This window comes from Fukomys damarensis, unplaced genomic scaffold (assembly GCF_012274545.1).
Source record: "Fukomys damarensis isolate Sample0158 unplaced genomic scaffold, DMR_v1.0_HiC HiC_scaffold_24, whole genome shotgun sequence".
Taxonomy (NCBI): domain Eukaryota; kingdom Metazoa; phylum Chordata; class Mammalia; order Rodentia; family Bathyergidae; genus Fukomys; species Fukomys damarensis.
The window spans coordinates 60,607,305-60,622,407 of NW_022900936.1; the positions used below are offsets into that span (position 1 = coordinate 60,607,305).

General features: G+C 35.0%; 1 protein-coding gene and 1 long non-coding RNA gene across 2 annotated transcripts in view; both read right to left on the reverse strand.

Annotated features, from left to right (window-relative positions):
- The window catches only part of Lsamp (limbic system associated membrane protein), a 1,351,571-nt gene that overhangs the window by 674,197 nt on the left and 662,271 nt on the right, over nt 1-15,103 (reverse strand). The window lies entirely within an intron of this gene.
- The window catches only part of LOC104866210, a 5,637-nt gene continuing 1,684 nt past the window's right edge, over nt 11,151-15,103 (reverse strand). Inside the window, exons 2-3 of the long non-coding RNA XR_781380.1 lie at nt 14,102-14,224; nt 11,151-11,873 (exon numbers count right to left, since the gene is read on the reverse strand). This is a non-coding gene — a long non-coding RNA (uncharacterized LOC104866210). The remainder of the gene's footprint in view (nt 11,874-14,101; nt 14,225-15,103) is intronic.

The following is a 15,103-nucleotide window of genomic DNA, read 5'->3' on the forward strand; positions in this document are numbered from 1 at the left end:
TGTTAATTGCATAATTCTTCCTTTTTTTCAGCTTTAATTGAGTTTATTGGTACATTTTAGGGGTACAGTACAGTTACATTCATTGTTGGGATCTTGTACCTCTACATGACAAGTCTTGGTTCGCATTTTTCCCCTTACCTCTGCCCTCCCTTCACCCCCTCCTCCCCTCCCCATCTACAACCACTTTATTTCCATCTTTTCATTCTCTCACATTTTTTTCTTTTCCCTTTTCACCCTTCCCCTACCCGTCCCACCTTCCCTACACCTTTAGCTCCTTTCTTCCCATTTCTCAATGTCAGTAATCTTATTAGGATCTTCTGTATTATTGCAGATTATTCACAACAGAGAAACTATTCGGTATTTACACATGTGTGTCTTATTTATTTCACTTAGGAGTATATCTTTAATATGTATCCATTTTCCTATGAATGAATCTATTTTCTCATTCTTTATGGCTGAGAAATATTCCATTTTATAGAAAAACCACATCTTCTTTATACAGTTTCCAATTAATGGGCAAATAGGCTGTTTCCAAGTTTTAGCTATTACAAACTGTGCCGCTATAAACATGGGTGCACATACTTCTCTGTGATATGATTCTTTTAGTTCTTTTGGAAAGATACCCAGCAGAGGGATGGCTGGGTCAAATGGAACCTCCAGTAAAATTTTTACCATCTGTTCCTCAGACAAAGGACTATTATCAAGAATATATAAAGAACTCAAAACAATCAGCCCCCCCAAATATAAAGACCCGATTCAAAAATGGGCATCCAAAATGAACAGACATTTCTCAAAGAAGTAAAAGCAGCAAGTAAATATATGAAAAAATGTTCCACATCACTGATCATTTGAGAGATGCAGATGAAAACAACACTGAGATTCCACCTCACCCCACAAAGAATGCCTGCTATCAAGAAATCAACCAATAACAAACGTTGGCGGGGTTGTGGGGAGAAAGGAACCCTTCTCCATTGCTGGTGGGAGTGCAGACTAGTGCAACCACTATGGAAATCAATATGGAAATAATTCTTCCTTTTTTGAACTTTGTCTTGTTCCCATAAAAATTTTGATCTCATTATTCCTCTAAGATCTACAGTCTAGGTGTAAAATAATGTGGATACAATGTATCTATAACGATGGTATGCTAGACCATCATCTTACTAGAGATAATTAAGGTCAAATACAGCAAAGAGAACCAGCAAAACATATAAGATGAGCCAAGAGAGACCTAATAACTAACTAGACAAAAACTGTCAATCATTTCTGCTTTTCACACAAAACTGGCCATAGAGGCTACTTAGGACACTAAAACACAGAGTCAGAAAAATAAAAACCAATAAAGTAAACGTACCATGAACCTTCCCGTCTGACTAGAAGGATAGCACCTGAAGGATAGCCACTATGTGTAAGCTATGCACTGGGCTTTAGTATCTACTTCTTAAGAGTCAACACCTCATATTCTTATATTCGATAGGAAGTTGGTAACTGGGAGAGTAGGTGTGGAGCAAATTTAAGTGGACACAGGAATACTTAACCCCAAGGAAAGAAGCTCATCCTTCATGAAAGAAGGCACCAGGCTCTAACAGGTAAAGCACAGGTAAATACCCCATGACTATCCCATAAAACTGGACCAGTTCCACCAATAAGTTGGAATGCATTTTAGAAAGTAAATCAAATGGAGAAAAAGCAGTCAATCAGGAAACTAAGTAAGATTTTCAAGTACAGTGAACTGCAGGGAAGCTGATATTTTAGTTAAATAAATAGCAATCAATAATTCAAGGCCAGACAAAGTGCACAGATTTAGACTTCATGGTAGCCATGGAATCTCTGCCCATAAATGAAAATGTGAAATAGTTACAGGAGGGTCTGAAGATCAAAATCCATTCTTGGACATCAAATGAACCTGAGAGGGATATTTGAGTGTCTTGTTTAAATGCATACTAGTTCAGGTGAAATTCTCTTATATTTGCGGTAAGGAAATTACCAATGTCCTAAACCAAGCCAAGTTAATTCACTTTCAGCTAATCACTCAGATCTGAAAGCTTTGTTCTTTCAGTCTGCTCATTGCTCTTATGTATTGTGTCTATTTAAACTTATTTTGTGTATTCAAGTAAAGCTTAAATGTATTTTACTTAAATGCTAAGAAAACTTTACGTTCTCACATACTTTTTAGGAAACAGAGGGAGATGACTGCATCCCTGCACGGCAGCTGTGGTCATATTCATAAGGAGGAAACGGTGCTAATCTACGCAGTGTCCCGAGAATCAAAGGAGATACCTGAATGTCTCTAAAAGCTTCTGTAGGCAGCCAGGAGTCTCCCAAAGAAGGGGAAAGAGTGAATGGAATAGAGCATGCAAATAAAGAAGGAAAACAGTACTGAGAAGGCCCTAAAAAAAGAGCTAGCATCTGTTTCCCTGCAGTTAAACTCTGCTTGAGGATGAGCACTTTATCTTTGTATTATGCGTTAACATATACTGAAAAAGAACAAATTGTGTTTAAGATGGGGAAAAGAGGAAGATAACTCCAAGACACAGTTCTGTGCGGGGTAGAAAAGAAACTTTAACTAGAAAGACATCACTTTTTTTGAAGAACTAACGTATAACAAACAATCAAGTCTGACTCGGAAGCTACTTAATGAAACCTAACACTGCTACAACATAGAGATGCACATTCAGTCATCACTTACTTAAATAGAAAACCAAATCACCACTATTATAATAGGCACTAGACATTAGACATTAACTCATCAGAACTACAGAGGAGAAATAACTTATTTTCCTCAGAATTAACACTAGAAAAATTACCAATTTATTATCTCTAAAATAGCAACCATTAAAAATATTTTAATAGTACCTGCAAAGTCATTAGAGTTCAACTATATGTACACCTATATATATATATACACACACATGTGACAATATTAAATTAAACAACTACTTCATTGGGTACTAACTATTATACCAGAGAACATTTTAAAATTAGAATAATAAATATTGCATCTTAGCAATTAAGTTTTTGCCAAGTAATAAATTCTGTAGCACCCTTGAATAATTGTTTTTCTTATCTCATGTGCTGTTCTGTGAGATTTTCCTAGCCTGCCTCCAGTTCCCAACACATTTAAAGGAAGACAAAGTTTCTAAATGGGGCTCTTAGTCACTTGCTTGACCCTACTCTCTTTCACTGTCCTTGGGCTCTCCATTGTCTGGAACAATCCTATCAGCTCTTTTTCACATGGCCCAGATGTCACCTGCCTCTGGTTTCTATGCTAATAGTGACTTTTCTGTCTCTCTGGTGCTTTGAAATCTATGCACCAGCATTCTTAATGAATTTATTTTATTTTTTCAATTGGATTACAAACTACTTGAGAACAGTGACTTCTCTTCTCATATTTAAAAAATTTTTTTAGATTTTTAAAAATGAATTTTATTGGTAAATTTAAGGTATGCAATATAATGATATTCATCATTAGAAATTTGCACTTTTACATGATCCATCTTGGTTCTTATTTTTTCCCCATTACCTTGCCCTCCCTTCAACCTCTCTCCATCCCTCTGTATTTACACAAACCTTGTTTCCATTCTTTCATTGTCTCATATTAATTCAATTCCCCTTTTCCCTTTCCCCTATCCCTCCCATTTTCTCTTCCCCCTTGCCACTTTTCTTCCTATTTCACACTGTCTGTTTACCTTTTTGTTCTTGTTTACACATTCAGTTTCTCATACCAGAGGAACTATTTGGTATTTACACATATATTTCCTAATTATTTCACTTGAGTATTGCCTCAATGTGCAAACATTTAGCTATAAATATCTCTAATTTCTCATTTTTATGTCTGAATAGTGTTCCATTTTATTTTTTAAAAAACACATTTTTTTTATCCAGTCTCCAGTTGATGGACAATTGGGCTTCTTCCAAGTTTTAGATATTACAAATTATATTGCTATGAACATGGGTGCACATATGTCACTGTGGTATGAGTTTTAAGTCTTTGGGGAAGATATCCAGCAGGGGAATAGCTGGGTCAAATAGGAATTCCAGTCCTAGTTCTTTGAGGTATCTCCATACTGATTTCCACAATGGTTACATCAGTCTACACTCCCACCACCACTGGAGCAGGGTTCCTCTTTCCCACAGCCCAACAGCACTTGTTATTGGTTGATCATGATAGTAGCCATTCTTTCTGAGTGTGAGGTGGCATCTCAGTTTTGTTTTCATTTGCATCTCTCACATGACCAGTGATGTTGAACATTTTTTGTATGTTTATTTGCTATTTCTATTTCTTTGTCTAAGAAATATCTGTTCATTTCAGATGCCCATTTTTGGATTGGGTCTTTAAATTTGGGAGGTCTGATTTTTTAAAGTTGTTTACATATTCTGGATAGTAGACCTTGTCTGAGGAAGAGCTGGTAAAAAATTTTTCCCACATTGTGGGAAGTCTCTTCACAGTGTTGGTGGTTTCTCTTGCTGTGCAGAAGCTTTTTAATAAGACATCCCACTTGTTGATTGTTTGTGCTAGTTCATGGGTAACTGAGGGTTTCTTCATAAAATATTTTTTCTACACCAATGTCTTCAAGAGTTCTACCTAACCTCTCTTCCAGCAAGATTAGTGTTTCACTTTTAATATTTAGATCTTTAATCCACTTAGATTTTAGTTTAATGCATAGTGAGAGATATAGGTTTAGCTTTAATATTTGGCAAATTGAAACCCAATTTTTCCAGCACTATTTATTAAAGAGGCTCTCTTTCCTCCAGTGAGGGTTTGGCTCTTTTGTCAAAGATGAGGTAGCTGAGTATGTCTGCAGTTTCTGCAACTTTTAATCTGTTCCACTGGTCCTCAGGTCTGTTTCTTTGCCAGAACCATGTTGTTTTTATCACAATAAATTTGCAGTATAGTTTCAAGTAGGAGATTGTGATACCCCTTACCTTTTCTTTATTCCCTAGAATTGCTTGTGCTATTTTACATTTCTTCTTGTTCCAAATGAATTTTTGTATTGCTTTCTCAAGGTCTGAGCACGACCCAACCAAAAAGAGAACTACAGTGCAAACTCACTAATGAACATAGATTCAAAAATCCTTAGTAAGATTCTGGCAAATAGAACGTAGAAGATCATCAAAAAGATCATACACCTTGACCAAGTGGATTCATCCCATGGATGCAGGGATGGTTCAACATATGCAAATCAATAATATAATACACTACATGAATAAAGCCAAGGACAAAAACCATATGGGATAATGTGCAATAGGAAGAAAAGGGACAAAGGGGAAGGGGAAGTGGGAGGGGTAAGGGAAAGGAAAGAAGGAAATGGAATTAATTGAGCAAATGAAAAATAATGGAAACAAAGTATTTGTACATAGGGAGGGAGGGGTTGAAGGGAGGGAAGGGGAATGGGGGAAAATAAGAAACAAGACTGATTATGTAAAGGTAAAAATTTGCAACAATGAATGTCATTATAATGTATCCATTAAATGTACCAATAAAATTAATTTAAAAAGGAAAAATATTTGAACAAAATCCAACAACCATTTATGATGAAAACCTTATAAAAACGGAAATAGACATTCTATACCTCAATCTGATAAAAGCCATCTGTGACAAACCAACAGCCAATATCATATTAAGTGGGCAAAAGTTGAAATCCATAAAGCTACAATCAGGAATAGGGCAACGATGTCCGCTATCACTACTCCTATTCAATATAGTTTTGGAAACATTAGCCACAGTGATTAGACAAGATAAAGAAATAAAAGGAATAAAAATAGGAAAGGAAGAAGTCAAACTGTAATTAATTGAAGATGACATGATAATCTATATAGAAGATCCCAAGAACTCTACCAAAAGTCTTCTAGACTTAATAACCAAATTCAGTAAAGTGGCTGGATGCAAGTTCAACACACAAAAACCAATAGCTTTCCTGTATATGCAAAACAGGCTCACTGAGAGAGAAATGGGGCAAAGAATTCCTTTCACAGTAGCGTGCAAAATATTGAAATACCAAGAACCTGTACTCTGAATATTATAGCACTCTGAAAAATGAGGTTGAAGAGGATATCGGAAAATGGAAAGAAATCCCTTGGCTCCTGGGTAGGAATAATTAACATAGTGAAAATGACCATACTTCCAAAACTGCTATGTAGATTGAATACAATCCCAACTGACATTGCAGCAGCACACTTCATATTTAACTTTTTAAAATCACTTGTGAAAGAGAGTAAGCCTTGAATGAATGAATGAATGAATGATTAAATCCTTGTAATCTACAGGTGGGCTTAAGGCGTAATGTCTGACAGGTGGCAGTAATTGAGTATTTAATTAAAAGTTGAGGTGAATTGAGTGGGAGCATCTTCAGGAAATGAAACTCTGTGTTAATTTATCTATTAAAAAATTGCAAACTCTGAGAGCACATGCTTTCAAAGGAATGCTTCCATAGGGTGGATAAATTGTACACAGATAAGCCATCTCTTTCTCATATTGCCTTAGCAAGTCTACCTTCACATGCCCATGAAATGAATTTTGCATGACTCAGATGACAGAGCAATGAAATTTGTTATTAGACTGGTGATCACGTTGATCCTTATCATTCTAGAAGTTAGTAGATGTTAGTTATAATTTCCAGTAGATTTCATGTTCTCATCCTTTCTGTTTTATTTATATTTGTCATGCTCCAGAATTGATTCCACCTACACTAGCATATGCTTCTAAAAAAAGGGCAAATTTAATACCACTCAATTTCTTTAAGTTTATACCATTAAAGAACAGAAAAGACAATGATAAAATATCAGTTTTTTCAACAAGACAGTCACAGTGATGGAAAAGGTGAGTATTCAACAATACTAACATAAAGACTTTAATGTATTAATTTTTTTGTTCTGCTACTGAGAAGGGATTATCTTCTTCTAGCATTTCCCTGGCACTTTAGTCAACTTTTAGAGTTTATTTCATTCTTAGTTAGCATAGTTGGAAGTCAGAAAAAATTTATACGTGTTTCATGCCTTCCAGAGACTTAGCTCCTGATTTGGGAGTGTGTCTCAAAGTGTCTCCCTAATTACTGCTACTGGTTTTGCTAGCTCATTTGCTATGTATCAGATTCAGCAAGACTTCCTTAAGGTAGGTGACTGTTCTCTATCCACCTACAGTGCCCCTTAGGTTGGTATTAACTTGAAATGATGGGGTGACAGGTGCAGGTGGTATTCACTTGATACAAACAGTGATTAATATTGGAATGGCCAGTTTTGCTCTTTGTTTCTAGGTCTCCATCCAAAAGAGAAAGTTTTTTAAAAAACTGTTCACAAAATTCAAAGCTCCAGAGGCCAATTAAAAGACAAATGTGTCGGAAGTCCGAGGGAACTGCAGGATAATTTTCTCACATACCCATCTCTGCTACCCAAATAGAATTACGTATTCAAAGAACACACCTTGCTGTACTGGGAAGTACAAGTGTCACACGGAAAAAGAAAAAGATTGTAAATTAAAGAGAGGAGTAAAAGAGGATGATAACACCAAAAACTAGGAGTGAAATATTGAATAATGCCCTATTAAAGTGTCCTGCTAAAGATTAAAAATAAGGATAGTTTTGAGAATATATGAAGAGACCCATGCATTAAAAAGTAAGTGAGATAAATGTTTTTCCTGTTAAAGACAGCTCTCCAGTTACTTGTTTAAGTGCTTAGGGAAGCAAGGGGAAAGGGAAAGAAAAAAACAGCTTCAGGTAGTAATACTTCCTCACAAAAAAGAAATAAAAGACTCATACTAAATCTTTTCTTTTAAAGAGTGCAAACTAACCCTGCATAATAATGTTGGATTAAAGAGAGACTACATCATGACATTTGAAAGTTTGATTAGGTTTTTGGAATTCTTCTATTTATGAAATATTTACGATTAGCTTTAGTGGAGCTGGAGAGTAAACATAGTGACCATCAAGTACTCAGCCACTAGGTGCATCCCCAGGTAACTTTCTTAATTTATTTTAACAGGGTCTCACTAAGTTTCTCAGGCTGGCCTTGAATTTGTGATCCTTCTACTCACCCTCACAAGTAGCTACCATTACAGGTGTGCACTACCACCAACATGCTCAGCCAATAATAAAATTTTGCCAGGATATTTAATCAGAAATGACTAGATTTTATATAGACGCTACCTTTGTATTGAGTCATAGCTAGGACGGTGGGAATGAAACTGTACTTGTAAAATTTTAGTTGGTAAATATTTTTTACCTTGCAGTAGCGGGCCAAGAGCCCAGCTCTGCTTTGTGGGCACACACGCATCCATGAACAATATAGAAATGAATAAACACAGCTCTGTTTCCCCCAGATGGTCTTTTTTGAAAAACTAGGTGGTCCATCACATGTTTCCTAAGGGGTATGTATTTTGCCTTACTCAGCTCTAAACAAATAACAGTGAATGAGATATACCGATAATATAATGTATTCTTTTTCTACATTAATAAATTCCAATAAAATGAATCTTTTGCTTTTTAGCACAAGGAGTTCAAACACTAATGTAATCCAGAAGCATTTATCCAGACAAAAAGAAATGCGTGATGGTATTTGTTTTCACAGCTCAGCTGAAAGAACACATTTTAACACATGTTCTTTGACATACTAAGTTTGAAAAAATCTTAGCAAAGAAAACAATTATAAATGTAATTTCCTGAATAAATTTGAATTTTGGACTATTGCTTAACTTTCTAAACGTTAGTGATAAAATTATTTCATAGAATTCAACAAGCTTATAAATTTAAAAAGCCATGCATTTCTGGCATTACATACATTTTGTTCCCTCAAATATGGTGCAAAACTAGACACTGTGAGATTCCAAATCATAGCAGGCTGCGTTGTGAAACTGGTTTGTGAAAAAGAAATCAGGAAAAATTGAAAATCTACAATTGGTGGACATGCAGAAAAAACATACAGAACAGCAGAGTTGAAATCGTCTTAGTAAAGCAAACTAGGCACCGTTTCTAGATCTCTTACCATGAATATTCTCATCGAAGTTTGTTACCTGTTATTGTACAATAATAGGCTTGGTTCTACTTGGGACACGAGTGCCTCCCAGTAACTAGGAGCATCACAGCTGTGGGTCTGCTTCCTGCTCTGTGGAAAACTCCACTCCACCACTGGTCTGTAAAGAGCCGTGGGTAGGCTTGAGCATGGCCTACACTACTACCATATTTGTGATGATTAGAGGAAACTTCTTTTTATTTCATTAAAAAAATCCACACTCATGACTCAAAAGATCAACCAAATTAGATGTGCTATTTTGGACACTTCAGCCATAGTCAACGTGGGGAGTAGGTACATGTACAAAATGCAGCTGGATTATTTTTTAACCCCTTTGCCCTTCCCTCTTGCCTCTTTCCCTCCTCTTAATCTTCTTTCCCTATTTCCATTCCTATTGACATTATTAATTTTTTCTCCTGGCTATGACATATAATGTTTAACTTCATTTTGTTTATTCTGTTCCTGTAGCAGGGCATGTCTTTATGTTCACATTCACTTCATTTATTCAATTTGTGTACGTAGGTTTACTCTACTTATTTCCCCTTGCCCTCCTCCTCTTGCCCAGTCTCTTGGACACCTTCCCATCTGTAAAAGATCTATCATATTCTCTACTTCTATCTATCTTTTATTGTTCTCTTTGTTTATACTTTGCCATACTCAAATGAAAGATACTATATAATATTTAAGCTTGTTTCTTCATCTAGAATCAGGAAGATTTCTGTTTGGTACAAGAGTTACTATAAACTCCATTTCTAATAGTGAAGGGGGGAAAACATCATTTTATCTTTGGTTATTCTAAGTGCTCAAACACTGATAGGGTTCACAAAATCATAGGTACTATTGCATTAATGGTTATTAAATGACTTTTCAACTGTCTTTCAAAGAACCCTCAACTTGTTCCCAAAATATTTTATTGTGATGGGCAATAGATCCTGTAAATAGTGATAAATAAATGTAATTTATTAAACATACCATGTGTACTATTTTGTCTTATTTTTCTACCTAAGTTGAAAATATCAAACATGATGAATAATGGGCAAAACATCATAGTTTTTCAATTGTTATTGTGCGTGTCCTTTGTTTTTCCTCTTTCAATAATCTTTTACTTTAGAATCATTGATGTTTTAGTTATACTTATCCTAATGGAGGAAGAACTTTGGATTTAAACTGGGGCTGAGGAAAAGGTTTGTACCTCAGTCACTGAAATCGTTCTGATATTGGATATCCTAGGCCACACACTGAGTAAAGATGTTGAAAAAAAGCTAAAATTCTTTCTCTCTCTCTCTCTCTCTCTCTCTCTCTCTCTCTCTTTCACTCTCTCTCACTGATTGACACACTCAAGCACATGATACATGTGATTCTAAGGTAGGGTATAATCATTAGGAATTCAGATGTCCTTCTTGTACAGATTTTGCTCCAAAAGTCAAGACAAGTCGTTTGGGTTTCTAAATTTATGCACACACAATATAGGATAGATCAATGGTAGCTAAGTAGATAAGTGCACATATGGTAGATAAATAGATAGGTAGATAGATAGATAGATAGATAATTTTTTGTTGGTGTTGTTGTTTTTAAGACAGGGTCTCACTATGTACTTGAGACTGGCCTAGAACTCACTATGTAGCCCAGGCTGGTCTCAAATTCACAGCAATCCTCCTGCGTCAGCCTCCCAAGTGTTGGGATTACAGGCGTGTGCCACCACACCTGGCTAGAGTATTGATAGAAAGCAAGAAAGGTAGGGAGACTGGGGAAGCTTTTGCTTACTATATCTCTTCTGCCCATGATGCTGCACAAATAGCATGATGTTGATGCTTTCATAATTCCTAGAGGCTCTGCTGCATTGAGTTATTTTTTAGTTCAGCGATTATGCAAGATGGATAGGTAAACTACAAAGCTAATCCATTACCAAGACATTTAATGGCTCTTCTCTATTTCCAGAATGCTTTCTGTCTATGCTGTAATTACATAGAAAATATTTTTAAAGGCCATTCTGTTGCTTCAGTTAATGTCATCAATGATTTGCTGTAGGGAAAATATAGGATTTATTTCTACAATGTGCAATTTCTGTGATCCCAATTTTGATACAGAGTAGTTTGATATACCATGAAAACGAACCGTGGAATGAAGTACGATAAACATAGTAAGTCGTTGTTGTTTATTCTTTGTAAATTTGTAGAGGAAAATGGTCATAGTAAGTAGTGGGAAGAAAAGTTTTCATAGTAACTATGGAGAAGAATGCAGAGTGAGAAGACTTCTAACTTTTTAACTAATGGCCCCATAAGCAATGAGGGTGAGCAACAATGGGATTCTACATTAGTGTGTGTTTCTTTTGCAACCAAAATTCACAAATTTGAGGAGGACTCAAAGTATTTGAAGTCCTGGCAGATAAAACTTTGTTTTTCCTTTTGCATTTGTCTCAAGTAATGAAATATTTTCCACATAATACAGAATTTTATTGGACGAAGTGCACTTTTGTGACTCAGAATAAGAGAACTATTTTATCAGTGACACAGAAGGATATCCTACTATACTATTTCCACTTATAAGTCCAAGGTTGTAATCAATAGATTTTGCAGTTTAGAGTCAAGGTACCTTAGAAATTATATTATTTTCTTTTTATTCTATACTACCCCCCAAGACTACTGCTAACTGTGCCTAGACTGAGAAGACCAAAGAATGTGAATTTAATAAAGAAATTTTTGTAATTCTCATACGCTATGATAAATAGATTGCTGTTTGATTTTCATGACTTGAAACAAGATGTATTTGTTTAACTTGGGTTATTCTACTATGTACTTTATTTTTCTGTGTTCTTTTTTCTTTCTTATTCTTATTCTTCATAACATGTATCTCTTTGATGCTTGCTCAGCCATCTGGAAAATATGATGAAAGGAGGAAAATATTCTACCGTACCAAAGATAAACAAAGTTAAGCAGCCTAAGCAAACAAAACTAACAAAATCATGTACTAGGTGAGGTCTTTGGAAAATATTAATGTAGAATGGCCACTGACCTTCAAGCCAATTTATACTTAAAACACGTTTAGATTAGAATTGCTTGCGATTTTGAAAATCCACTGGAAAAAATTGGAACACCATGTGTAAGAGTTTTAGAAAATGATTAATATATTTCTGCATGGTCACAAACCTTGTTTTCAAGATAGTCTTTCTTAGGTTAAATTCAATTTCTGAAGCCTGTACTTTCACAACCTTTCTTAGTAAAACCAAATAATAGTTAGAATAGCACATAAGGCTGTATGTGTTTTTCTTAGTATCTCCTTTTTCTATAGGAGCAGAGGAGAAATATTAGGGACTTGTTTCTTCCTTTTTAACATTTAAAGGGAGACATTCCCTGTTTCAGGAGGTAGTACATACTGTGAAGGGGCTTCTTGACTCTATCACCAGTGAACACTTTATCTCCTGAAGCAGAGGCTGAATAATCAAGGACCATATTTCTCAAACTTAGCCAAGATTGACAGGTTGCATGATGAGTGGCTGGCTACCTCACATCTGAGAAACTGCTACCTCACAAAAGTGGTTTTGTAGCTACAGTATCTCAAGAAGAGCTGAGATTTTAACTTTTACCAATTGTTAGGACTCAAACACCGGAGAAAATCTAAAAGGATTCTTCCAAGACAAGAATCCTGGGCTTTGTGAAAACTTCCAGTGCAAGAGATTAATACCCTAATTATCTGGCCAGAACATAGGGATTATAGTTAATTCCAGTGCTTTAACTTTATGGAAAAATGTATTGCTAGATTGATGGCATCTTGGGTTGGAATATACACAGTTCATATTTTTTTCTAGTGTAAACTTAGTTATAGTTCAGCTGTCTCATGTTCAATAAATTCCATCCCTCTATGTATAATACATATATAGAGACTATGTTCTGGGACCTAGTGATGCACTACTTCTTTCCTTAATTTGTATTTAATTCTCAGATAATATATTCTATTTGTTAAATGCAATATATGCTGTGAAATTCAGATGTATCTGTATACAACAGCTCTGAATTTATCAGCTAATCATATAGCTGCCTAACATCTCGATGCTTCTAACAGACATTTCAAAAGTAAAATGGCCTGAAAAGAACCTTTCAACTCCTGCCTTCACTTAACCTGATCCCCTGATCCTCCCCTGGTTTTTCTTATCATAGCAAATAACATTTCTACCATTTTTCCAGGTTAAAAACCATGGTGTGATTCTACCCGCTATAAATCATGCTGGCATTGCCCTCAAAATATATTCAGAAACTGACCATCACCATTGCTGGTGACCAAGTCATTGACTTAATAGTTGGAACCAGTGCAATAACCCAAGCAATCATTGCTCCTTTCACACTGACTTCTATTCCCCACTCTAATAACCAGAGTAATCTTTAAAATGTAGCATGTCTTCATATCCTCTTTGAGCTACTCACTGGCTTTTAACTTCAAACAGCATCCCATAATGTCCACCTCATTCTACTTCTCTAACCTCATAGCCTATTAAATTCCTTTTACCTAACTCTCTCAGGCACACCCTGGTCCCTCTGCCAGTCTCTGCCTTCTACATCAGGACAGTTTTATGCACTGTTCTCTGTCCTTGGACATTCTTCCCCCAGGTGGTGTCTTTAATGGCTGACTTCTTCATTTTCTTCATGTCCCTAGTCAGATGACATCAAAAGGTCTTTCCCTGAATTCCTACATAAGCTGCCTGTTTCAGTCTCTATTCTCCTTAGCCCACTGTATTTTCAGTCATAACACTTTTATTATCTGGTTGTTATTTAATGGTATAACCTCATCTAGGGTATGTACTTGTGTATTTGTTTGCTTTTGTATCCACCGATCCTAGATAATGTTTAAATGAACTAGGTGGTAGTTTATCAGATATTCACAGGTATTCTCTCTGTAGGAAACTCATTAATTTGCATGCTATAATAATGAGCAAGTATTGTCAACACCACTAGCTACTTTTTTCCCATATTAAGAAGTTCAAATAATAAATGAATTTCATTGCCTAAACTATTTCTGAACCTAGGGAAGCTTGGAGAAGGGTTATTACAGAAATCAGGATTTAGCATTATTTTCATTGATTAAATACTTTTTTAATTTATTCACTCACCTGACAAATATTTATAAAGTGCTTATGTAGAAAATTTGTGATTCTCAAAAGATGTAAAGGTGATTCAGCGTTTGTCCTCAAGGAGCTTATTCATCTGATGCAAAAACTGTGTTTTTCAATGACCTAGTTTTGAATCATAAGAATTACTTATCTTGAAGATGTTCCTAACAAAAATCTGATTTTCTACAAATCATAAAAACCTGGTATATTTCACTACAAAATAATGATAACACTTCAATTGTAAATCAGATTGGAATTCAAGAGAATTTTAGAATCCAAACCTTAATATCTGCTTTAATATCTAGAATAACATTCCCGAAAATTGCTTACTATTTTTATTTGCCATTTACTAATTAAAATATAATAATTGTGTCAAATGTACAATATATTACTACTGACAATATTTTTCTAAACCAAAACTTTATATATTTTTACTTAAGTAAATTATTACAAAATTACTTCACCTCTAAGAACTTCAAAATCCATTAATAATTAATGCCATGTCTTCAATTTATTATTGCCCTATAGGACTTCAGCACCAAAACTATGTTACTGAATAATGATTTAATTGTGAAAAATGTAGGAGTTTGTATTTAAAAATTGGAGATCAAAACATAATCTTAATTAAATCTCTCAGAATAGGCAAAGTAAATTTGAATTCTAAATAAAAAATGAAGATATATAGATTACTTTAGAAATGGAAATCATATCTAATAAATATTGAAGTGAAACTTTTAGAGAGATGAAACCACTGACACCCACTAAATGATGACTAAAACAAGATAAATATTTATTAAATGTGTCTGTGATTTATTGAGCTATGCTGGACTAAACAAATGTAATTTGATATCTGCATCATCTCTCATATTTTGATATAGCCTTCATTACATCTGAAGTCTCAGCTTTACAGGGCTATCATAAGTTGCTTTCAATTTTTAATCTCTGAAATATCAGGGTTTTTTTTTTTTTTTTTTTGTAAAACTCCTAAAATTCAAATTTGGT